At 43.1% G+C, this 24,905-nt stretch overlaps 1 protein-coding gene and 1 long non-coding RNA gene across 6 annotated transcripts in view; one reads left to right on the top strand and one right to left on the bottom strand.

Moving 5' to 3' along the window:
- Positions 1 to 24,905, top strand: part of Cntn4 (contactin 4) — an 819,812-nt gene that overhangs the window by 54,602 nt on the left and 740,305 nt on the right. The window lies entirely within an intron of this gene.
- LOC144371181 (uncharacterized) lies at positions 9,784 to 11,320 on the bottom strand. The gene is made up of 2 exons (XR_013431341.1): positions 11,052 to 11,320; positions 9,784 to 10,291 (listed from the first exon to the last, which is right to left on the bottom strand). It is a non-coding gene; the product is annotated as an uncharacterized LOC144371181 (long non-coding RNA).

Raw genomic sequence — 24,905 nt, 5'->3', positions numbered from 1 at the left:
CACCCACTTACATGAAATCATTCTTAGAAATCGCTCAAAGTGAATGGAAAAAAAACCCTCAAATTAGGAGGATGATTTCATTTATCTGAAATTAGCGTGGAGGAGTCGAAGATCATCTTAAAACTCTAAATTATATATTAAAAAAAGTAGTTTTTGGATTCAATTTAGTAGCAGTTGCCAAGATTTCATACACATGTTCTTTTTTTTAAATTTGTTCTAATTAGTTATACACGACAGCAGATGGCACTTTGACACATCGTACATAAATGGAGTATAACCTCTCATTCTTCTTGTTGTACATGATGTAGAGTTTCACAGGTCATGTGATCATGTATGCACATAGGGTCACGATGTCCAAATCATTCTATGACCTTCCTTCCCCCAAGCCCTCTCCCCTCCCTTCATGCCCCTTTAATGTAAAGTATCTCTACCACCCTATTGTGAATTAGCATCTGCATATTAGACAAAACATTAAGCTTTGGGTTTTGGAGGGATTGGCTGATTTCACTTAGGATGATATTCCCCAGTTCTGTCCATTTACTGGCAAATGCTACAATCCCATTCTTCTTTGTGGCTGAGTAATATTCCAGTGTGTATATACATATCACGATTTCTTTATCCATCCGTGTGTTGAAGGGCACCTAGGTTGGTTCCATAGTTTGGTATTGAGAATTGAGCTGCTATAAACATTGATGTAGCTGTATCCAGTCCTTTGGGTATATACTGAGGAGTGGGATAGCTGGGCCAAATGGTGGTTCCATTCCCAATTTTCTGAGGAATCTCCATACTGCTTTCCATACTGTTTTCCATGCCCCCTCCTTCCCCTCTGCCCTATGTAGAGATCCTCCATTCCTCCCATGCTCCTCTCCATCCCCACTGGTTTGGGGGACTGGCTGACTTCCCTTAGTGTCCTATTCTCCAGCTCCATCCTTTCTTTGCAACAGTGTGGCTGGCCCTGGGGGGGGGGGCTGGGCAGGAGACATGGCTCAGTCGCATTTGGTCCAAAGCTCTCAGGTCACAACCTCTCTGCTTCCTGACCCCCACCATGAGCTGAGCCCTTCCTCCCCTGGGCCCTTTGGCCATGATGCTCTTCCTCACCTTGAGCCCAGATCCATGCGTTCACCTTCCTCTGGCCGGAGCCCTCTGTAACCGTGAGCCCCACATGAGCGTCCCCCACCCCGAGGTCGTTCTCACCAGGTCTCTTGGTCACAGTGAAGGAGAAGTGGGCTGAGGCCGTCAGTATCTCCTGTTCCTCATGGAGGGTTTCTTAGGTGCTTCTGCCACCGATAGGGGTGTGCCTCTTCCAGTTTGCAGATCCCCTTGGGTGCTGAGAACTGGACCCGAATCCGGGCATTAATCCACTGGAACCAATTAACGGGGTGGATTTTTTTAGGAGGCCCATTAAGTGTGTATGAATCACCAGGATCGGTGCCAGAACCTGAGGGCACAGTGGGAACCCAGAGGCCCCCTGAGGGGCCGGGCATGCGGCTCAGTGGTGGAGCATGGGCAGGGGACCTGTGCTCGTCGGGGTGAGTCTCCAAGGCTGCAAAAATGGGAAATAGAAATAAATGCATCAGTAAGTAAACGAGAAGACACCGTCCCTGTCTACCTGCAGTCGGTGTTCTGAAGTGGGGGGGGGTGGAAGCTCAACTAATGATCCCACTTGGGTCAAGTCCCAGTGTCACTGAGTGATAAAAATGAGAAGCTGAGGGCTTGGCGTGAGTACCAAAGGGGCACATCACAGCGGGTCCCTGGAGGACAGGTTCACGTTTGCTAGACCGAAAGGGCCAAAGCTTCGTATCTGCAAGGGCGACCCTCTGTGCAAGCCAGGGGAGAAGAGATGGACATTCTAGAACTGGGTGCGGAGTCCCTGCGGCTGCAGCAAGGGATGCTGGGAGAATGGACAGGCAGGAGGCAGGGCCAGGTGGTGGGGAGATTTGGGGCCACGGAGAGTTCTCGGGTCTTTGCTTTAAGAAGATGAGAGATGTCCGAGAGAGGTTACCAGGTCACAACCAGGTCATTCAGAAAGGCCACCCTACACCGGAGGCAACCGGAAGAATGAGAAAGGATACGCCCTCTATGTAGACTGTATCCAAGTGCATTCTACTGTCACGTGTAACTAAGCAGAACAAATGAAAAGTAAATTAATTTAAGAAGAAGAAACAATAAAACAATCATTCTGGCCTTCCATGAAGGTAGAGTGGAAAGACCAGAAGTGCAGAGAGATGCTCAGGTGCAGAGTAGCCCGTAGCAGGAGGGACAGGGCACTGGGAGAGAGCTCAGGTGGACACACAGGGACACACAGCCGCCCAGACAGGTGTCCAGAGCCGCTTCACTTGGGACTGGAGCTCTGGAGATGGCGCAGGTTGGAATAAGAGGGACCCAGGGTCAGAATTGTTCTAGCTGGAGGTGAATTGAGGAGTTCTGGAAAGACTGATTGAAATCAGAAAAAGCAAGGCATGGCCTCTAAGTGATGATTAAGACAGAGAGAACCAATACTGGGAGTAAAGACAGTCATGAATTGTAAGTTTGGTGCCTATCAATGAGGAGAGGGGAGGAGTCCCTGTTTGTCGCCATTGGGTGGACACATCTGATCAACTCCTTAAGTCAAGGAAACGGATCCCATTTTAGTAGAAACCCGTGTGGCTCCGTCCTTTGACGTAAACCGATTGTGATTTCACCATTGCATTGTGAAAGGAAGCCCAGATCATTGCCTCCTGTGTGAAAGATACCACTATTGCATCTTTTAAAAATACCTCCAGTTAAAAAAAAAAAAATCGCATGTGATTTCCCTCCATTTTCATTTAAGCTCCCAGCTTCAGACTAAATCTAGTGTTATGTTGAGTGCGGATCAAATCAGACGCCACCTCATTTGGAGTGGTTTTCCTATACGCATTCTCTCCATCTGAGCATGTTTGGATCTCAGCTTGATCGGTGCCAGAAACACCTCCCTTTGTTTGCCGGCAGGAGGTACCCATCTGATGGAGAATCAAGTATTTTACGATCAGATGTCTGTTCACTGGATTGAAAACTATTCTCTTTGAATGTTCACAGGTATGTAGGCTTGGAACTAAAAAAAAAAAAAAGAATCCTGCCAATGTACAGGCATCCGGGGGTGAGATGGCAATGACTAGTTCAGCAAACTGTGTAGGTGGAGGTTTGTTTAGGGTTTGTTTTTTCTCTCCCATTTCCTGAACAATACAAGAAGGAAAAAAGAAAATAACTATGCCCCACAACTGGAAGAGCTCATAAAGTTTTCCCTACCTATGCACCTGAAGCCTTAGAGAATCCGTGGCTACCGTTCACCCAGGGAGGAGGTTGGTGAACTGTTCAGATCTGTTTTTCATTTTTTAATTAATTTTTGGAAGTACTAGGGATTGGATCCAGTGGTACACTACCACTGAGCCACATTCCCAGATACTTTTAGTTTTTATTATTTGGATACAAGATTTCACTAAGTTACAGAGGCTGCACTCGAAATTTGCCATCCTCCTGCCTCAGCCTCCAGACCTGCTGGGATTACAGGTGTGCCCTGCTGTGTCTGCCTTGTTGATTGAATCGAGAGCATTTGTCAAATGTGTGGACTGGAGGAAGAGAGGGTCTTGCTCTCTGCTGGCCACATGGCCTGTCAAGGTCTATAAACAAATTTTAAGAGAACCACTATGATGTTAAGCACATGGATGTCACCTACCGTACTCAAGAGGAACGTGCATTTACCAGACCAAAACTACCGACATAAAAGTTCAATTCAAAATTGAAGCCAAAATATCAAAGAAAGAAATTGCTCGGGCAACAGCAACCATAACAACGTCAGCAGAGATGGTAAATATCAGAAGGGAAGCTTGTGGAAACCAAATTAATGAACTAGAAGGCGCAAAAAATTAGCATAAATACAACTGAAGAAACGGTTTAGTTTGTTAAAAAATAAAGATGATGATGATGAGATGTGTAGGGTAGGTCCTGGGGCTCATCTCATAGCTAATAATAGGAGCTTTAGAAATTGGGAACAGATGGGAGGAAGGGTGTGTGTGGCGGGGAATAATAGATTTTTCATTTCCCCTAAGCTAGACTAATGCTTAAAGCCTTCCCATCCAGTGAACTCACCACAGGCTGGTGAGGATTAAGGGAAATAAAACCTTCTAGACAAATCAGGGCGAAGCTTTGGAATTCCAGGAACAAGGAGAAAATTCATACAAAAATTTGACCCCGGAAAAAAATAAAATAGGTTACCTGCCCGAGAAAAGAGAAAACTGGAGTGTTATATCCAGTTTCTCAGGTACAACGCACAATATTGACGGGGACATTGCTTTCAGAACCGAGTCAGGAGCGTTCCAGCACCCAGCTCTGGCGAGACACACCGACTGCTTGTGTTGGAAGGGACGATGTGCATTTTGGTAATAAGAAAGGTGTCCAAAGTATTTTAGCAATATATTATTTCTTTTTAAACAAACAAACAAACAAAAATGTGTGTGGAGGTGACTTAAAGAAATAAAAATGAGCAAAGTGAGGAGCACCGGTGCACGCCTGTAATCCAACTGATTTGGGTGGCTGAGGCAGCAGGATTGCAAGTTCAAGTCCTTCCTGGGTAACTTCGCAGGACTCCGTCTTAATGTAAAAAAAATAAAGAAGGGCTGGAATGTAGCCCAGTGGTAAAGCCCCTCTGGGGTGTTTAGTCCTCAGTATTGCAAAAGGAGAAGGAAAAAATAAGAAGAAAAGATCCTATAAGTAAACAGAAAATGAGCCTGAATTTATTGCAAACAAGTTCCTCAGTTGACAGTGTGAAAGTGATCTAAGGAGCCTTTTTCTTCACCTTTAGTGAAGTAAAGTTGACAGATAACATTGTCTATAGTTAAGGTAGGGAGCATCATGCTGGATATATGCATAGATGAGAATCACTCCCACTGTTAAATAAGTTCACATTTCCATCACCTATCATAGTTGACTTTGCTGTATGTGGTGGGAATACCTACGAGCTATTCTCTTTGCAAGTTTCAGACATGACAATACACTTTTATGGATGACGACGGAGACCAGGCTGTGACTAGGTCTCCCGAGATTAGGTTACAGCAGTTAAGTGTGTGTGCCCGTGGACCCACGTCTCACTCCCTACACCTAAACATCACCCCTGTATTTCCTGTCCCCATGAGTTGGACTTTTAAAAAAATTCCGCAGAAAAGTGAGATGGTGCAGTATTTCTCTTTCCGTACCTGGATTATTCAACAGAGCCCAGTGACCTCCAAGTTCAACCCCATTTTCACAAATAGCGGGGGACTTCCTTCTTCCCTAAGACGAAATACTATTCTCTCCAACATGTGTATCTATTATTCCTTTTCCATTCCTCCTGTGATACATATGCAGGTGGGCTCCATACTTTGGCCACTGGGCAAGAAGTGAGATTTCTGGCTCTCTTTGAAAGAGTCCCGGTTTTAGATGTTCACCAACCTGCCTATGACTTTCCACAATAGCAGCACAAGTTTCCATCTCCACCCGTCAAGTTGAGAGGTTCCTCTTTTCTTGAAGTTCTCTCTCAATGCCACCGAGGGAAATGCAAACTAAATCCACACTGCAGTCTCCCCTCTGCCCTGAGGTATTATCAAAAAGCACAAGATCATATGCATGGGCTCAGGAGACTATAAATGCTCGTCCCTGGAGTTCAGAGCTAGAGACTGGGAGTATGTCAACCCGAGACTGGGTCGCACGCAGTCTGTGTTTTCAGTAAGTTCTAATGGTGATCCGATGATACCCAGCAAGATTTGGTAACTTGAGAACTTGTGAGTCCAGGATATGATACATGATTTAATGACCATTCATTATGTATTGATGCAATTCCAATTCAATGGTTAGAAAAGGATCCTCAGCTTCAGGCAAGATAATGGGATTTCTTTTATTTTTTCCCTCAAACTAATATTTGCAGCTTATTTCAAGAGGAGGTAGGTGATATGTGTGGATCTTGGTGAAGGGTGTGAAGATTGTTTAAGAAATGGGTGTGCATGTGCCCAGCCTGATTCTAGGAAGAGGTCTTACAGGTGGCTCAATGATCGAGGTCAATGAAGAAATAAGTTTCACTTGCTTATAAACTTTATGAGAGCCAATAGGGAAACACATATAGGGGGTGGAAGATCTCCCTCATGACTAAAGAATGGGAAATTTTATAAAGAGAACATCAGTTAGAAGGGTAAAATTTGGGGGGGAAAGAAACAAGAAGAAAATGTTGATCAATAACTAAGATAAAGTACTAGAATATAGTCTGAATAAAACAACCATGTCAATATGTATACGTATATCAAAACAGTTTGCTGTGTACCTTAAATATACGCAATAGAAAATAAGTTTAAAACCAGGTATCCAGATTATAAAGTGAGTAGACTAGATCTTTATCACCAAGCACCATTCTTACATTAAAAAGTCTAATCCCAGGCAGGGTGCAGTGGCGCATACCTGTAATCCCAGCGGCTTGGGAGGCTGAGGCAGGAGGATCGCGGGTTCAAAGCCAGCCTCTGCAATGGGGAGGCACTTAGCAACTCAGTGAGACTCTGTTATTTCTAAATAAAATACAGAATAGGGCTGGGAAAGTGGCTCCGTGGTTGCGTGCCCCTGAGTTCAATCCCTGGTATCCCCCAACCCTCCCCCCCAAAAAAGTTTCATCCAGTTATGTGCTGTTTAAAACAAGATATGTTTAAAGAAAACAGCCCAAAGTAATGAAATCATTCCTTATGGTAGCCACAGAACAGGGTACAGTTGGGTACAGGATTTGTAAATGGTTGTCCACTGAGGGATCAAATGGGTGTGGAAAAATGAGAGCTTCCTATCACTATTATATCCCCCTCCCCCTCAAAAAATACACACATGTATTTTATACACACATATATATGTGTGTGTGTGTGTCTCTGTCTGTCTGTCTCAGCATAAGCAATTCCAATATTCAAAAACATTTCTATTAAGAAGCTCGTAGTGGTGGTAGACTGAGTCTTTTTTTTTTTTTGGTATAGGGATTGAACTCATCAAGACCACTGAGCCCCATCCCCAGCCCTGTTTTGTATTTTATTGAGAGACAGGGTCTCACTGAGTTGCTTAGCACCTCGCTGTTGCTGAGGCTGGCTTTGAACTTGCGATCCTCCAGACTCAGCCTCCTGAGCTGCTGGGATTACAGGCGTGTGCCACCGTGCCCAGCTAGACTGAGCTATTTTTATAAGTAAAACAAACTAACCATCAAATTTGATAAAATAGCATTAAATATTTAGGCATCAAAAACCAGTCATTAAAGTATGATGAATTGGGAACTTAAAACTGTGAAGAGAAGGGAGCAAAATTGTTAATTCTTAGGAGAATTCCAACACCCCTCACAGGGATAGACTAGTAAAAATCCCCAAAGTGAGTTATGTCATATCTTCCATAATGTAAGCCTCTTGAATACAAACATAAATATCTTGTCTTCTCCTTTAATGTCATTTCAATTTAAATAAAATCAATACAGCAGCTAAAAATAAACTAAGGCATTATAATAAAGTACTTCTTTATGGTCACCTCTGCCTGTCTTGATATGTCCCTCTGGCTCTTAATAGTCAGATGCTTTTCCTCATTGAAAATATCTTATTTATCAGGTGCAGAGGTACATGCCTGTCATCCCAGCAGCTTGGGAGGCTGAGGCAGGAGGATCACAAGTTCAAAGCCAGCCTCAGCAATGGCGAGGTGCTAAGCAACTCAGTTAAGTTCCCTATGAATCATACTTTAATGACTGTTTTATTTTGGTGCATAAATAGCTAATGCTGTTTTATCATATTTGATGGTTCGTTTTATTTACAAAAATAGCTCAGTCTAGCCAGGCATGGTGACACACTCCGATCATCCCAGTGGCTCAGGAGGCTGAGGCAGGAGGATCGAGAGTTCAAAGCCAGCCTCAGCAAAAGCGAGGCGCTAAGCAACTCAGTGAGACCCTGTGTCTAAATAAAATACAAAATAGGGCTCGGGATGTGGCTCAGTGGTGGACTGCCCCTGAGTTCAATCCCTGGTACCCGCACCTCTCCTCCCAAAAAAGAAAGTATCATATTGGAATACTACACTTCAATTAAGATTCATCTCACAATCATGGCTGGAAAACTACCCAGAAACGTAGACTGCATGTTGCTTTGACAGTGTCTTTGGAAGCCAGGGCTGTACCTTAGCAGTAAATCACCTGCTTAGCATGCAGCCCCAGGTTTAGACCCCAGGGTGCAAGGGCATGCGCGCACATACACATACATACACACACACACACACACACACACACACACACATTTGTGGGTATTTATGAAATCGACTGTATAATAGGTACACCATTTTTTTCAAATGTAAAACTTAGAACTCTTGCAGGTTCTCTGACTCATGAGCTCTGCCTTCACACAAAGCCAAAGCAAAACTACTTGGTAAGGAAAACAAATAAGACATCTTCAAAATGGCTTTGAGGGTCCGTCACTGCAGCAGCGTGGCCCCAGAGGCAGAGGAGACCCGTACGCCAATCTTCCAGATCCTTGACTTCACTGTCAAGGAAAAGAATTGAAGGGTGCATCCGATTGTAGAGCAAGAAGAGGGCGCTTCATGGCAAAGGTAAAAGTACACACTGCAGGCAGCAAGAGAGACAGTGGGCAGATCTCAGAGGATGAGTCAGCATGCCTCACCCTGGGGTTCTGACCCTTGCAGAGGGATAGTAGCCACAGGGCTGAGCCAGACGTGGAGTCAGGACCGGGTCACCCAGCTTTGCTCTGATTTTCCTTGTGCCAATGCTCTGATGAGGCTACTTCATGCACCTGTCCTGGGAGCATCCTAGGTCTCCACCTGGGGTCTGTGTGGGCTTCTCTGCTACCAGGAGGCTGGGCCCCTTTCTCAGCCAACAAAATCTCCCTCAAAGAGTAGCTCCTCCAGATACCTCCTGGTTGTCCTATGTGTCTGCCCTCCCTCCCTTCCATTTATTGGTTATCAGCCAATGAGCCAGTTTCAGGCAAGGTCCCAGGTACAAGAAGAGGGGCCTGGTGCTCAGGACTCTGGTTCTGCATTCCAGGGGTTTATGGGGCTTGTCTTTTGAGACTCTGGGACCTCTCTCTGTCCCCAGATTCCTGCCTCAGGTCAAAGACAGAGTTCCATCTAAATCACAGACGTTTTAAAGTCGTAGAAAATACATGAGGTCAACCATCTGTCGTGGAGCTGGAGGTCTGCTTAGGTTTTTATCAATGTCAATGCTTCCTTGGTTAAATGTAAAAAGAGGCAGATTCATCAAACCCCACATTTAACTCGAGTGGCTAGAAATAAAAAGAGGGTAAACCCAAATAAACCAGTGGGAACAATTAGTGATTTAAAAAAAGCCGAAATGAGCAGGGCACAGTGGCACATGCCCACAATCCCAGCAGTCCCGGGAGGCTGAGGCCGGAGGGTCACTAGTTCAGAGACAGCCTCAGCGACTTAGCGAGGCTGTAAGCAACTCAGCAAGACTCTGACTCCAAATAAAAAAATAGGAAGGGCTGGGGATGTGGCTCAGTGATTGAATGTGGCCTCCAGGTTCAATCTCTAGTGCCAAAACAAATAAATAAAAATTTAAAAATAAATAAAAATCAGAAATGAGTGAGTCGTTTACGTACAAAATATATAGATGTCACCATCGCATATTTTTTAAAGGGACAGGTAGAATCAGCAAAGCTTTGTTGTATCGGGGTTAAAAAAAAACAAACACTGTGTGTATGTGTGTAGTATACACGCCCTCACATATATGTATGTATATATATATAGTGTGTGTATTATGTACAATACTTAAAATATATGTCATATTTTAATGTAATATGCTGAGAGCCACAGCTGAGTCTGTATGGCCCCTGGCATTTTGCCAGGCACCATCTAGACTTGTTTACAGATTCGAACATTTTCCCCTTTTGTTTAATTTAAATAACGACCATAGTGGTTTTTACACAAACACCATAAATAACCTGCTACAAACAGGAAGGGAGGATACAAAATGCCACAATACCAAGCCGATTGATGGCTCCATGCAAGAAGCCCTTGGAAAAATTATATCAGCAATGACACCGTTAGCAAAGATACCCAGTTAAAATTTGTTGTAGATTACAGTTTTTTGTCTCAGTCCAAGTAAAGCAGTGTCTCAATAGATTAACTCACAGTCCAGGTCTGCAGGCAGCTAGCTTAAATCACAGTCCAGGTAAGTTCTGCAGGCAGCTAGCTTGATCTGAAGTCTCCTTCGTTTCTCAGCGGAAGTTTCTTCTGGTTTTCAGCAACACTGGAAATTCTTCCATCCTTATTTTCGCCGGCACTGGGAGGAAGGCAGGAAATCTGCAACGCTGGCTAAAGAAAATCCTGTAGCATTCCACTAAGAAAACAACCTTCTGAACAATTTAGTACATTATCTCAAGGTTTTTTACATTTGAAATAAGCCTTAATGGCGTTCATTACTCATTAGCTTCCAGGTGTGGGAGAACCATTGTAGGTTAGTTATTGGCATTGAAAATGACCAAACATCAGGGACTCGATGTCTTCTGCCAGCTGTAGCATCTTGGGCAGCCCCAGATGGCCCCGGGGAGAGTCTGGGGGAGTGTCCCGGACTCAAACTGCTACTGGGCACAGGGAGCAAGAGCCTGGGAGACTGTGCCTCCGGGTCAGGTCTAGATTTGGGCTCCTGGCAGTGGAAGAGCCGGCTGCCGCTGCTTGCAAATTACTTGCCTCCCCAATTCCGATTCACGCACCTTCCGGTAACGAAAAGTATTCAGTAATAGCCCTTTTGCTGCAACTTTTTTCCTGATAATCTTTCTTTTTCTGAACTTTCTTCTTTCTGACTAGAGTTCCTGGGCTCTTATCAACACATGCCCTAACTGCTCTTGGTTCCACTGGGGTGCCTCCTTCCCTTAGTAATTTACTTCTCACCCCTTCCATATTTTCATCATAAAGACAATACAATACACTGAGACAAGACAAGACACAAACATACTGTATCAATCTTCTCCATTTTCTCAAAATGGCCATCTTTCCTCTCTCCCGTCCTATCTACGGACGGGCAGCTTTTTTCCGTCACTTACCCCCCAAGTGTCCCGGAGCTCCTCGTACGGGCCACCAAATGTCGCAGTCTGTCTGGGCTCAAATCACGAACCACTGAAGCAGGAACAAACTTTATTTTTGAACTGCAAGAAAAAACCTCACACACGCTCCTGGGGAATTCTCCCGAATGCCACGAGGCTCCTGCAGGAACCCCCAGCCGGAAATATCTCTCCGGGAAATCCCTCCTCCTGCACTTCCCCAACCAATGGGAACTCTCGGGGAATCCCCGGAAATCCCCACGAGAACTCCAAAATAGCGGGAGAACTCAAAAGTAGCGGCAGAGGCGGATATTAATGCCTCGCCTGTCAATCAATACTGTTGGCAAAATGCCGGGGGCCATACAGACTCGGCCGTGGCTCTCAGCAGTCATATATTATAAAATATACGTGTACAAAACTATAAAATATATAAAAATGTATATATAATACTAAAGTTAAAGGAAATAGAAAGTTGACAAATTTTTAAAGTCAACCATTATTTTTATGGACATAAAATCAGAATTTGGCAATATGGTTGGAAAAATCAGTACCAGTTTTTTTTTTTTTTTCAGGAAAAGAAAAATTCCTGTTTGAATAAACCACCAAAGAAAAACAAATGAAAACTATTGCAGAATGCAGAGATGCATAGATCTGTGTATTTAAGGGCTAGAAGGAGCCCAGCAGACAATCCATTACCAAGTGACTGAAATTGTTTCAGAATTTAAAACAGAAAAGGAGAAACACTTTCCAGCTTATTAAAAAAAAAAAAAAACTGGGTAACAGAGCTGTATTGTCCTTTGAAAAAGGCTACCTCACCAAAACCAAGAACCAAAAAAGAAGCCCCGTTCCCTCTTGATTACATACATAAATATTTCTCAATAAAAGTAATTATTACATTAAAAGAAGGAAATAAACCTATCAGATGCATTCATACTAAAAATATAAGGGCAGTATCCAGAGGTGTGTTAATATGTCATCACAATCATGAAACACTACAGGGCAAATACAACAATTCTGCATCATGTAATAAAACTGTATAAAATGAAGAGTTGTAGCAACAGTCCTTCCTAAGACCTTTTAAAGAGTAGATAAAAAATTTTATATTTCTGCCTTAAAGCCTTTTGATAAAATTAGATATTCTATAATAGCACTCTTGACAAACTAGGAGAAAAATTGTAGAAAAACACCCTTTCATTACAATTACAATGAAGGATGACTGTGATAAATATTAATGACTATAACAATCAATGGTTAGCAGTAAAAGTATTTGCTTTCAAAATCCAGAAAAAAGGACAGGAATGTCCCTTCTCTGTGCTCTTGGTAGGCACTGGTTTGAAGGTTTTACTTGGAAAAATGGAAACAAAAATTAAGAATAGATGATGGGGAGGGACACATTTTCACTCTTTTCAGATTATGTTTTGGGTTATTCCATTGAAGTTTTAGGATTCCTTAGTGGGTTTTATAACTAATGAGTTTGAGCGACATCCATGAATAGAAAATAAGCAAAGGTAACACTGTTAGTCCACTGTCTGTCACTGGGACCAAGAATAATTTAGAGGAGGAGAAGTTCATTTTGGGCTCCTGTTTCAGAGGTCTCAGCCCCTGGTTGGCCGACTCCATTGCTCTGACCTGAGGTGGGGCAGAACATCATGGCGGACGGGCCTGGCACAGAGAGACTCCTTAGCTCCTGGCGACCAGAAAGAAAAGCAAAGAGCGAGAGGAGCCAAGGACAAAATTGAATCTGAAGGCACGGCCCCAGTGACCTGCTTCCTGTAGCCATGTCCCACCTGCCTATAGCTCCCACCTAGTGATCCATTCAAATTAATCCATCAAAATGGATTAATCCACTGATTAGGTGGCAGCTGTGATAATCTAACCATTTCACCTCTGAACATTCCTGTTTTGCTACATGAACTTTTACAGGGGGGGTCATCTCATATAAAACCCTAACAAGTAGATTTATATAAACTTGTAAGCACCCGAAAATATAATGGAAATAATATATTCCCAGAAAACAAAAAAAAATATATGAAAAAAAATAAAAGTGAACATAATAGAAAATGTTCAAGCACTGCACGGTATTATCAATTCCGAAATAATATAAAACCCAAATGTTTGAAAGACAGGCACGTCACGTTATCCTCCTGAATGGACCAAAAGATGCTGTGTGGCATTTGTGTACAAGTTATATATTAATTGTGCATAACTTGTAACATTCATAAAGTTTATTAGAGTTCAGATAAAAAATCTCAACTTTTTATTTTCCTTTTTTAAGAATACGGATAGCACAGAAGTGATTAATCAATGAATCTAAATTGACTCTGAAAGAAAAGTGGCTAGAAAAATCCAGGGAATTTGGAAATAGCATTGTAGAACAGGGAATGGGAGATTTTATTAGATATAACTGTCAATTAAGCAGCCAAAATACTTTCAAAGTACTGTATAGTGACAAAAAAATTATGCAGATGGATAGATCAGTAGAAACAGAACAAGCCATAATTAGAAACTTTATATTAACTCTGCTGTAGGAAATAAACAGTAATATAGATTGATAGCTAAGCAAATGCTAAAATACCCTTGTTTATTTCCATAGTTGAACAGAAACGTTACATTCATCTGAGATTTACATGTAAACATAGTCTCATGCTACGAGATAAAAATATGAAATATTTTTAACTTCCTTTGCCTGATCCAAATCAAGAACTATTAAAAGAAGAGAATGATATGTTAGCTTTCCTTAGAAGTTAAATTCTGCAAGACAGAATTCTCCATAAACACACACACACACACACACACACACACACACACACACACACAAAATATGTAAATGAATGTTCATTGCCGTATTTTGATTACATCTAAAAGGAGGTACCAGGAAATGGGCAGATTCACAAAAATAGTATGTTCTTACAAAAAAAAAAAGAGAGAAAGTTAAAATGATCTAAGTAGTGATGCGGTATTTCTGTATCTATTGACCTGAAAAAAATGTTTCTTACATTCATGAATGATCATAAGGGAACCCAAAAGTGTCTGGTCATATCAGAACCCAAGAAGGGTCAGCAGGGATCATTTGTATACAGGATTTCCTCCTGTGACTCACTGAATAAAGGTGAGCTCTTGATGTGTTTGGTATTAATATCATCTAGGGCACCCTAGACCAGCAGCCTCCGAGAACTTATTTAAAATGCAAAATTCCCGGTCGGTCTCCATCTCAAACCTATTGAATCAAAAACACTGGACCCCCCAACGTCCGGAATCGGTATTTTTTTAGCAAGCATTCCAGGTGATTCTAGATGGTGTGCAATCGCGTACTCAGGAGAAATCTGGTTTAGTAAGTGCAGTTGAATCACAAATTGACTTTTCCCTTCAGAGTGTATCAGAGAATTTCCTGAGAAAGATGAGAAAATTGTTTGCTTGTGAGTATGAGAGAGGGGGGGGAGGCAGGGGGAGGGGGAGTAAGGGAGAAAGAAAGATTGAAGGAATGAGAGAAATGAAGAAAGGGAGGAGAAAGCTGCAGATGATTGAAATTTCGAGCTTAGGTGACAGGTATCCTTGCCACCGCAGACCAGGATGAGCCTCGGTGGATCTGTAAATTGGTGTGTGTGTGTGTGTGTGTGTGTGTGTGTGTGTGTGTGTGTGTGTGTGCTGATCTCATTCACAACACAGATGATTGCTTTGTTTAGACGTCTAAATTGGGGCTTTCAGTTCATCCAAAGGATGGTTAGGATTTCTCAACGATTCACATGAAAACAGAAGAGAACACAAATACAGTGGAGCACTCATCAAATATGATGTCGAGGGGCTAAGAACTCCTAATGAGCCTGCCGGTGATCCGCTAAGCACACAGACCACTGGGCTCCAACAGAAATGTCAACAGAGGCATCCTGTGTCCTAAATGGCTGGTTGGGGAGGGTCCTGGCGGTCCCTGGACTGCGGCCAAGACCTAGAGAACAGTGGGGAGCCAGGTCAGCCGGGCCTCTGGGATCTGGAACAATCCACTAGGTTTCATTCATTGCGTTAGACTTTGCCAAATTAAATGCTCCTGCCTCGGACTTTCTGCAGGTCTTCGTTTAGATTGTTATTGAATTTTTAGTCTTAATGGTTTGTTCATCCCGAGCAGGGCTGTTTGGTGGGGTGCAGGGCTATTCATGGATATTCAGAGAGAAATCGAATATTCTTGGGAGGTACATCAGTGTGAAACCAAGTTCAAAGCTGGCCGTACCACGATGATGTGATGTGAGGATAGAGAAAATGTGAACATTCACAGCTTAAATCGGCTGCTTACTTTTCTGTTCTCATTTGGAGTGACTTGAACACGGGTTCCAGTTTTATTTAGTTGTGATAATAATTCGCCGCACAGCGTTATTATCCAAAGGAAAGGAAAGCGTGAATCAAAAAAAAAAAAAAAAAAAGGGAGAGCGTATGCAACATTTAGCATAGAATCTGGCAAAATAACTTCTTGAAGAAGAGGGTATCGGCTGTTGCTAATCTTGTTTTATTTGTTGTGAAGTAGCAAGCAGATCCCAAGTTAAGGCGTCTCTGCACCCCTCCTGTACCTTTCACCTGTGAGCCAAGCTCGGGTCACGGAGTGAGGGAATGATAAAGATCACATCGATTTGTTTTTTAGAAAACAAGGGGTCCGGTGGGGTGCGATGACATACACCTGTCCTCCCAGCCACTCGGGAGGCTGAGGCAGGAGGATCGTGAGTTCAAAACCAGCCTCAGCAACACCAAGGTGCTAAGCAACTCAGTGAGACCCTGTCTCTAAATAAAATACAGAAGAGGGCTGGGGATGTGGCTCAGTGGTCGAGTGCCCCTGAGTTCAAACCCCGGTCCCCAAAAAGAAAAAGAAGGGCACAGAGACTGCTTTTCTAGAATGTCTCACTTGTTGTACTTTATATGGAAAAAAGGCTGTGGTGGAACCTGGAGATTGAACAGCTGTTGGAAAAACAGGGTGGAGTGAACAAGCAAATAGATAGATAGATAGATAGATAGATAGATAGATAGATAGATAGATAGATAGATAGATAAGTGTGTGTGTTTACACAGCCTTTTGTCGAGTACCCACATGCATAAGAAGTCCATTAATCCAATTCAGGATGACTCCATCTTCATGATCTAAAATCACCTAATAAAAGCAACATCATCTATTATTATTATACAGAGGGTTCGGAATTTAAAAAAAAAATAGGGTTTTCTAGGCAGCACGAACATTCAAGAATAGTCTACATAGCAGACCATGCATGCCTGTTCATTCATTTTCTGTTGCTCTAACAGAATTCCTGAGGCCCCATAGTTTATAAAGAAAGTAGGTTTGCTTCGATCACAATTTTGGAAGCTGAAGACCCGAGATTGGGCGACCTCACTTCTTTGGGTTTTGGAGAGGCCCTCGTGGTTGGGTGATTTCACAATGGTGTGAAAGTGTGGGAGAGGCACCGTGGAGGGAGAGAGAGACCCAGAGAGTAGCCAAATTCCCTCTTTTATAACACCTCACTCTCAAGATAGCAGCTAACTCACTCCTGTGGACCAGCCTCAGGCCCTTGGGGGACGATGCATCCAGGGACTTAAATGTCTCCCACAATTATATTTTTCCTACCTAGTGAACCAACACGCTGGGAACCAAACTTCCAATGTATGTAATTTGGGGGGACAGACCACATGCAAAGCATAGTAATATCCCCCCCTTTTTTTAAATTTGTGAAAATAAACTCTCTCTGGATAATTTCAGGTTTTCAGGCTCCCATCCTCCTCCTCGGTGATGTAATTTCCCTTGATCGCCACCAGTCACGGGGTGTGGGAAATTCTTGATATTTCCGACCACTGTTAGGATATGCATCTCAAATGGCCCGAGCCGGAGTGTTTCTGTAGAAATCTTCTTCATCTTACTGCATTTCAGAGGACGACGGGGAGAACAACAAATTTAGGAATATCTGGAACAGCTTGCAGGAGATGCTCTGTGACAACTCTCTTAGCTCTCTGCTTTGTCCTCTGCACCTGGAAAAATCCCAGCGAAGGTAGCATCTCTGTGTAAAAGTGTCTCTATTTAAGCATCGACTTTCTACATCCTGCCCTGTAGCCCCTGCTTGGAAATATTTCCCATGTTTCCTGAAATCGCAGGGAACAAGCACCCTCTGGCCCAACGATAAGCCCTTCTAGGGGTGAACAGATTTTTTTTTTTCCCCAAGACAGGGAGATGTTGTATTTTGCAGGAAACAAATGAATATCTGTGAGGGCTTCGTGTGGTCTATTTTTTTTTTTATCACTCTCCCAGTGAGAATATACTGCAGATCAACCAAGGATCTAAAACGTATTGACTCATGCAGTTTTGCTAAGTGAAATAGACATACCACCTAGCAGCACTGTGAGTGTTCGCCTTGGCAGATGTAAGGCGAGCTTGCCTTTGGATCCTTCTGAGTCTGTCTCGATGCACATGAGGAAAGTTGAAGGGGCGTGGAAAGTGCAGGATTTCCTAGATTCTGTCGATGAGGACAAGCGCGAAATAGATGTTTAAATTTTAAAGCAAATGTTCAGTAAACGGGTTTGGGTGGCATGTATGTATGGCCAACCTAATGAAGGATGTTTGCTAATCGCTCATTAGTAGCAGAGGAGCATGATGTGCTGCTGCAGGCACACTGGACCAACATGAACACCTTCATTTTTTTTTCTTTTTAAATTCAGTGGGTACCATGAATATGGCCTAATGAATCTCACGATTAGGTGTGATGATAACGCTCCAATAAAATATTGAAAAATTCAATGGGTATATTTAAAGAGATTTGGATATATTGTAGGAGGTGCTTTAGAAGCTAACTTAAATATAAAATAAACGGCTGGCAGCTAGATGCTGTGGTTTGTGCCTGTAATCCCAGCTACTGGGAAGGGTCAGGCAGAAAGATAGCAAGTTTGAGGCCAGTTTGGGCAACATAGCAAGTCCCGGGTCTAAAAATAAATAGTGCCACAGCTGTAGCTCAGTGGGATAGTGTACACCTAGCATGTGCAAGGACCTGAGTTCAATCCACAGTACCACAAGAACAAAAAAATATATATATATAAAGCGTAGGTGATGTAAGAACAAAATCTTATATATAAAGAACAAAATATATATATAAAGCGTAGGTGATGTAAGAACAAAATCTTTTTAAACTCAGTGCAGTGGCGTACACTTGTCCCAGCTGCTCAGGAGGCTGAGGCAGGAGAATCTTGAGTTCAGAGCCAGTCTCAGCAACGTAGTGAGATGCTAACCAACTCAGGGAGACCCTGTCTCTAAATAAAATACAAAACAGTAGCGGGGATGTGGCTCAGGGGTCGAGTGCCCCTGAGTTCAATCCTTAAAAAAAAAAAAATTCCTAAAAAAAAAAAATCACTTTTTCAGTTTAATGACCTTCAAACCTTTACAGGATTTTTAAGAATGTATAGAGGAAGAATTATGGATCACACAGAAACCAGCAGAAAACCAACCAAGGATTACCTTTGTAGCCAGCACCCAAGAGAACCCGTGGGCACACATAGCAGCAGGCCAACCTACCAAATAGAAAAGAGAAAAAATAAATCACTTTCAGGAGTCCAAGGAAAAAAGCCGTATTTTCATAAACATCATTAGATGAATGTTTCTTTGTTGCCTATCAAAGAGTCGTGGGGAAAGATTCTAGGGTGTCTTTCCACCAGTGAATCATAAATCAAAGTTTAAAGCAAGAATAGGTGAAGTCAAGTGTTTTTTTTTTTTTTTTTCAAACAGACTCTTAATTCAGTCAAATCTAGAAGCGAGGATCTATGTGCTCATGACTGTATTTTTTATTATGGAATGAAATTCAGCAGTAGTGGTGTGATTTCCAGGGACGGTATTGGGTTGCGAAGCTAAATATTAAATATGGACCAGAACTTCTACCTGCTTCTTTTACGTTTCCTGGTTTGGGTATTTTGATCCATCTGGAGTACCCTTGATCCATTTGCCTTCCCAGAGCCCTCTGGGATGTCCCACACTCCTGCCTCAATGCCTCCTGACATCTGAATCGTTATGCATCCCCTCCAATGTGCACCCTGTTCTGTGTCCCAAGCCTGCTTTTCAGTGACTTCCTTGTATTTGACCTTCCTTTGGGTATTTGCTTATTGGTCTCTTAAGATGTCGTACCAATCAGGATTCCCAGAGAGAATCACTAAGCGTCTGTGAACCTGCCTCTCCAGGAAACCGCCAGTTTTGCTTCTCAGGCCTGGAATCGATTGGGGGAGACCTACCTACACTATTGAGGGTCATCTTACTTAAATTCAGCAGATTATACATGTTAATCACATCTACAAAAATTCATTCACAGCAACATCAAGATGAGTATTTGAGCCAGGCAGCATGGCGCACGCCGGTCATCCCAGCGGCTCAGGAGGCTGAGGCAGGAGGATCGCGAGTTCCAAGCCAGACTCAGCAACAGCAAGGCCCTAAGCAACTCAGTGAGACCCTGTCTCTAAATAAAATACAAAGTAGGGCTGGGGATGGGGCTCAGTGGTTGAGCATCCCTGAATCCAATCCCCAGTACCCCTTTCTTCCCCAGAAAAGGACTAGTATTTGATCAAATAATTGGACTCCTTCACCTGGTCAGGCTGATACCTAGAATTTAGCTGTCATACGTATCTTCGTTTTTATTTCAATCATCTTGAAACAAAAACCTTCTGTACCTTACACGTCCTTCCTCCACATCCCTTCACTTGAATGCCCTACAAGTCCAGCTCATTTTCCTTCTTATTTGCAAAGTCATTACTGTTTGCTTCAGCCAGAAGTGATCTCGCAGGGCCCTGTGAAATTCTGTAGGAGGCTGCACCACTGTTATAGCATGCATTTCGTGCTGCTTGGCATTGAACGTGTTTGTGCAAGGTTCTCATTCTCTGAGAGCACTGAGCATCTCAAGGACCAGGGCCGCCACACGTGTGTCTTTGAACTGAGTTAATGCCTAATACATACATTGCTCTCTACAAAGGCACTTGCCATTTTGTTTTGTGAAGTGCACTGAGCTCTTCTCAGCCATTTCTTAACCTGAAAGCAGTACGGGGGCATTGAGTGGGAGTAGGATGTAGAAGAGCGTCTCACAAAGGTGGTAGGAAGTTCTGCCACGGAGAGTAGTGTTTATTTTATTAGATGCGAGTTGATTTCTGCGTCATTTCGAACAACATGACAAAGCGTCAAACCAAGGAATCCGCGTCTTGACATCCGTGCTTGGGAGGGTGTTGAAATAGAGACTTTGGTTGGGTTTGGGATGGTTATGAAACACGTAGCTGAGGGTCAGCGTGCGATTATGACAGTGTTGTGAAGTCCTAGGTGAAGAAATTAGGTTCCTAAAACATTAACACAGTGGGATCTCGGAGTGGCAATGAGGAGATCTGAAATGACATGGTTTTCACACGCGCTGCGTGTTGCGGTTTAGATATGAGGTGTCCCCCGTGGCTCATATGTGAGGCTGTGTAAGAAAGTTTAGAGGGGAAATGGAATAGGTGATGAGCGCCTTAGCCTAGTGAGTGGGTTGATCCACTGATGGATGAACTGGGTAGTACCTATAGGCAGGAAGGGTGTGGCTGGGGGGAGGTGGATCATTTGTAAGTAAGTTTAGAGGGGAAAAGATCAGATTATGAGAGCCTTAACCTAATAAGTGGATTAATCCACTGATGGATGAACTGGGTAGTACCTATAGGCAGGAAGGGTGTGCCTGGGGGGATTCTGTTTTTTTCACCCTGGTGAGCAGAGCGCCTCTCTCTCTCTTTCTCTCTCTCTCTCTCTCTTCCTTTCCCTCCCTCCCTCCCTCCTCCTCTCTCTCTCCCTCCCCCTCCCTGTCTCTCCCTCCCTCTCTCCCCCTCCCTCTCTCCTTCCCTCTCTCCCCCTCCTTCTCTCTCCCTCCCTCTCTCCCCCTTCCTCTCTCCCTCCCTCTCTCCCCCTCCTTCTCTCTCCCCCTCCTTCTCCCTCCCTCCCTCTCCCCCTCTCTCTCTCTCCCTCCCTCTCTCCCTCCCTCTCTCCCTCTCTCCCTCTCTCTCTCCTTCTCTCCCTCTCTCCCCAACTCTCTCTCTCCCTCCCTCTCTCTCTCCCTCCCTCTCTCCCTCTCTCCCCCCTCTCTCTCTCCCTCTCTCCCTCCCTCTCCCCCTCCCTCTCCCTCCCTCCCCCTCCCTCCCTCCCAATATAAGCTTTGCATACATTGAATGAAATAGGACCAAAAAAATCCACCCGTAGCAGACACAGAGCGTCCTTTAACTTGGCACTAAGTAGGTTTAGGATCTATTCTTACTTATTCTGTGACATTCCTGTGGAATGCATGTCCCTGATCCCCCTACCCTCTTGCCCACATTTCCAACACTCTCATAGTACTCTAAGGTAATCACCGATCATTTGCAATTATAAATGTCCTGTTATCAATTAATTTGCAGTTCACCAGTAACCATCTGATTATCTCTATCTACGCTGCAGTGGCATGGTAATTATATCGAGAGTAATTATCATGTAATTGCACATAATTATTTGTACCTTATTAAGTGCTCACATGATTAAAATATTTCTGGTCAAATAAAAATTATCCACGAGACTGATTTTTTTTTTTCAAAAGTAAGAAATGTGGCATCTGGGTTTTTAGAGAAAGTAGAACTGTCTAGTTGATATTCTTGGAATACCTCGGAAAGGATGCATTGGTAAGGAGGGAAGAAACTTAGATTTTATTAATACAATTCCTTCTACATCCAATGAAGTTGAGATAATAAACTTCAATTTTGAGCATGGATGAATGCTTTCATGGTAGCAGCTATATAACAGAAAATATTACCCTATTAAGAGTGTACACTATGAATGTCATGGAGGACAATGTGTTTTTTTATGTCCAACACCACCACTTGCAATCCTACATGGAACTTTTATTTTTCTCACAGTAATCTCTCTTCAAAAGTTTAATAGCCACCAAATCATACTCGGTTTGTATTTGGTGGGGTGGGCTGCATGCCTAGTTCTTAACTCTTTGCCCCCGTTTGTTTAACTTGATATCCACTAGAAAACGGTTATATTTACCAGCACGCTTTCTTAGAAATATTATGTGAGTCATATAGATAAATTGAACTTTTATAGTAGCAGCCATACTGCAAAAAAAAAAAAAAAACCCAAGAGAAGCAAGTAAAGTTAATTTTACTAATGTATTTTATTTAAAGCACTTATTAATTCAAGAGTACTTAATGTCAAAATTATTAGTGAAATATTTTTACATGTTATTAATAGCCTTAGAAATCCAGTGGGTATTTTACTTATAGCTCATCTCCATTCAGATCGGCCACATTTTAGGTGCTTAGCATGTGACTATCTGAATGGAATGGCGTGGATGTGTGGATTGTATGTTCATGGTAGAAATATGAACATACATAGGTATGTTAGGTAGCGATAATTTGCTCTTTGATTTTTATGGATTTTTCTCTGAGTTTATATTTTCCAATTTGGTTAAAAAAACACATTCAACTTGAAAATAATCTCAATTTTTTAAGAAGTCAAACATTTGCTACAACAATAGGGATGGACCAAACATTTACGAATTGTGCTGCTAGGTCATATATAATGCTGGGTGTACTTGTGTTTGCCATCTAATTTAGTCTTCATCGGAACCCAGAAAGACAGATGGTGTACCGTCGTTTTATGTTTTAGAGAAAGTGTGGCTCAGAAAGTTTGATTGTATCAAGATCCTAGAGCAAACAGTAGATCTGAGATCCAAACTTGGTGTTTTATGAAAACAAGCTTTGTCTCATGCCTTTCATGTAACTAACACATTTTGTCCAGGGGTGGTGACACTCACCCATAAACATCATCAACTCAGGAGGCTCAGGAAGGAGGATTGCAAGTTAAAGGCCAGCCTCAGCAATTTTGCAAGGGCCTAAGATCTGTCTCAAAAAAAAAAAAAATACGAAAGACTGGTGATGTGGCTCAGTGATGAAGCACCCTGATTTCCATCTTTAGTGCCTAAAGATTATAAAATAAAGAATTGTGTTTTAGGTCTATTTTTTCCTTGGTACTTCTAGTAAGAAGGTTTTGCATGACACAAACTTTCCTATATATTGTGTCAGAGGATTGATTGGAAAGTGGGCTGGGGTGGTGGCTCCGTGGTATATATAAAATATATAAAGGAAAGAAAAGAAAACTGCGGATGAGTTTGACTTTTAGGGTTCCTCTTGACTTTCCTTGCACAGGGAATTAAGTGTCTCAATGCGTGTCCTTGAATTGTCTCTCTTGATAGCTAGTTCCAGCACACTTATCTCAAAGGCAGCATAAATTGTCTCCTGAAAGTTTGTTGACTATCGCACACCGTCCTCGGGAGCCTACTTTCCTGGGTAGCTAGCTCTTTGACGGACAGTGATGCCTTAGCAACCATCTGATTGCTGTTACAGAGGAAATGTACCTTGGATTGAAGAATCACGTGCCCTTGTGATTGACAGAGTCTGTAAGGCAGTCAAGGTCAAACCCAGAGTGAACGGAGGACGTGGCCATGAGCCTTGACAGATCAGTCACGTGTCAAAGATGGCCCAGCCCACCTGGTTACTCCTCAGGATGAGTGGAGGATCCCTGTGTTTTACATCTTACTGAGGGCAACTGGATAAAAGCGTGTTGTTTTTAACTTCTCCGTGAGGTGTGTTTTATCTGCTGATACAAAGCCATGCTGCCTAAAGCGGACTTGCAAAACGGTCCGCTGACTCTAGCATGACCTTCAGAAACAAATTTATCTGGATGATTGTCCCGACAATGTTGTAAAATATTTTTCCATCCTATTTAAGGGATTGACGAATTATTTGAAAAACATCAGGTGCTAAACACAATTATTGTGGATTGGTTCAGAACTGCTTCGACAGTAATGAAAAAGCAAATGAACATTCACAGGGTTTTTTTTTTTTTTCTTTCTTTCTTTTTGGAAAGCTCCCAAATATTGAAAAACTGTCAGCCAGGCGGTGTACCAGATGTGTGGGTGCTGAGAGGGGCTGTGTGCGAAATTCTGAAATTTCATATTCACCAAAATGGGTCAAATGCCAAGAGTCAACGGAGCAAAACTCCACCAGCGAATGTTTCATCTGTTGCTGGAGGAAAGAAAACACAGAGAGGTGACGTCAACGGTCCTTGGTCACACTGTGCTAGGAGTGGATCTCCAAGTGTCCCGGCTACTGATCTAGGGCCGCCTCCTCTTCTAGCTCTGCTGCTTCTCTAAATTGCTTATCTTTTAAATAACGGTGTCTGCTTGGCTGGCCGGAGTCTCAAAAGTCCGTGTGGCTTCCCTTCCCTGATGGAGTGGCATCTTGGGTTCTCTTTCCAGCCACCTCCCTGTCCTGCTCATGGAAGGACGTCCTCCTTTTTTTTTTGGATTGGAAAAGGAGAAGGAGAGAAGATGAATCAAACATAAATTCCCAATCAGGGAAAACAGCAGGGGCGGCAATTTGGATGGTCTGATAGCTCTTGGCCACACGCAAAGCAGAAGGTCATAAGCCATCCGGACGAGCCCATCTTTTGGGGTTGGGCCGTGTTTTATTGCTGACTCTTCAGCCTGGACAGATATTGAAGGCCTCGACTCCCATTTACAGTCAGCACAGTGAGCCCACTCTAAGGTGATGGGTGGATGGACGGAGAAGTAGTCATCGTCATCTCCTCCTCCTCCTCCTCTTTCTTTTCCTCCTCCTCCACGTGCTCCTCCTCCTCCTTCTTCTCCTATTCTTCCTCCTCCTCCTCCTCTTCCTGCTCCTCCTCCTTCTTCTTCTTCTCCTCCTCCTCCTCCTCCTCTTCCTGTTCCTCCTCCTCTTCCTTTCCTCTTCCTCCTCCTCCTTCTCCTTCTCCTCCTAATCCTCTCCTTCTTCTCCTCCTCCTCCCCTAATTCTGCTCCC

The sequence above is a fragment of the Ictidomys tridecemlineatus genome, chromosome 16 (genome assembly GCF_052094955.1).
Source record: "Ictidomys tridecemlineatus isolate mIctTri1 chromosome 16, mIctTri1.hap1, whole genome shotgun sequence".
Classification (NCBI taxonomy): domain Eukaryota; kingdom Metazoa; phylum Chordata; class Mammalia; order Rodentia; family Sciuridae; genus Ictidomys; species Ictidomys tridecemlineatus.
This window is presented reverse-complemented; position numbering and strand designations above follow the sequence as displayed.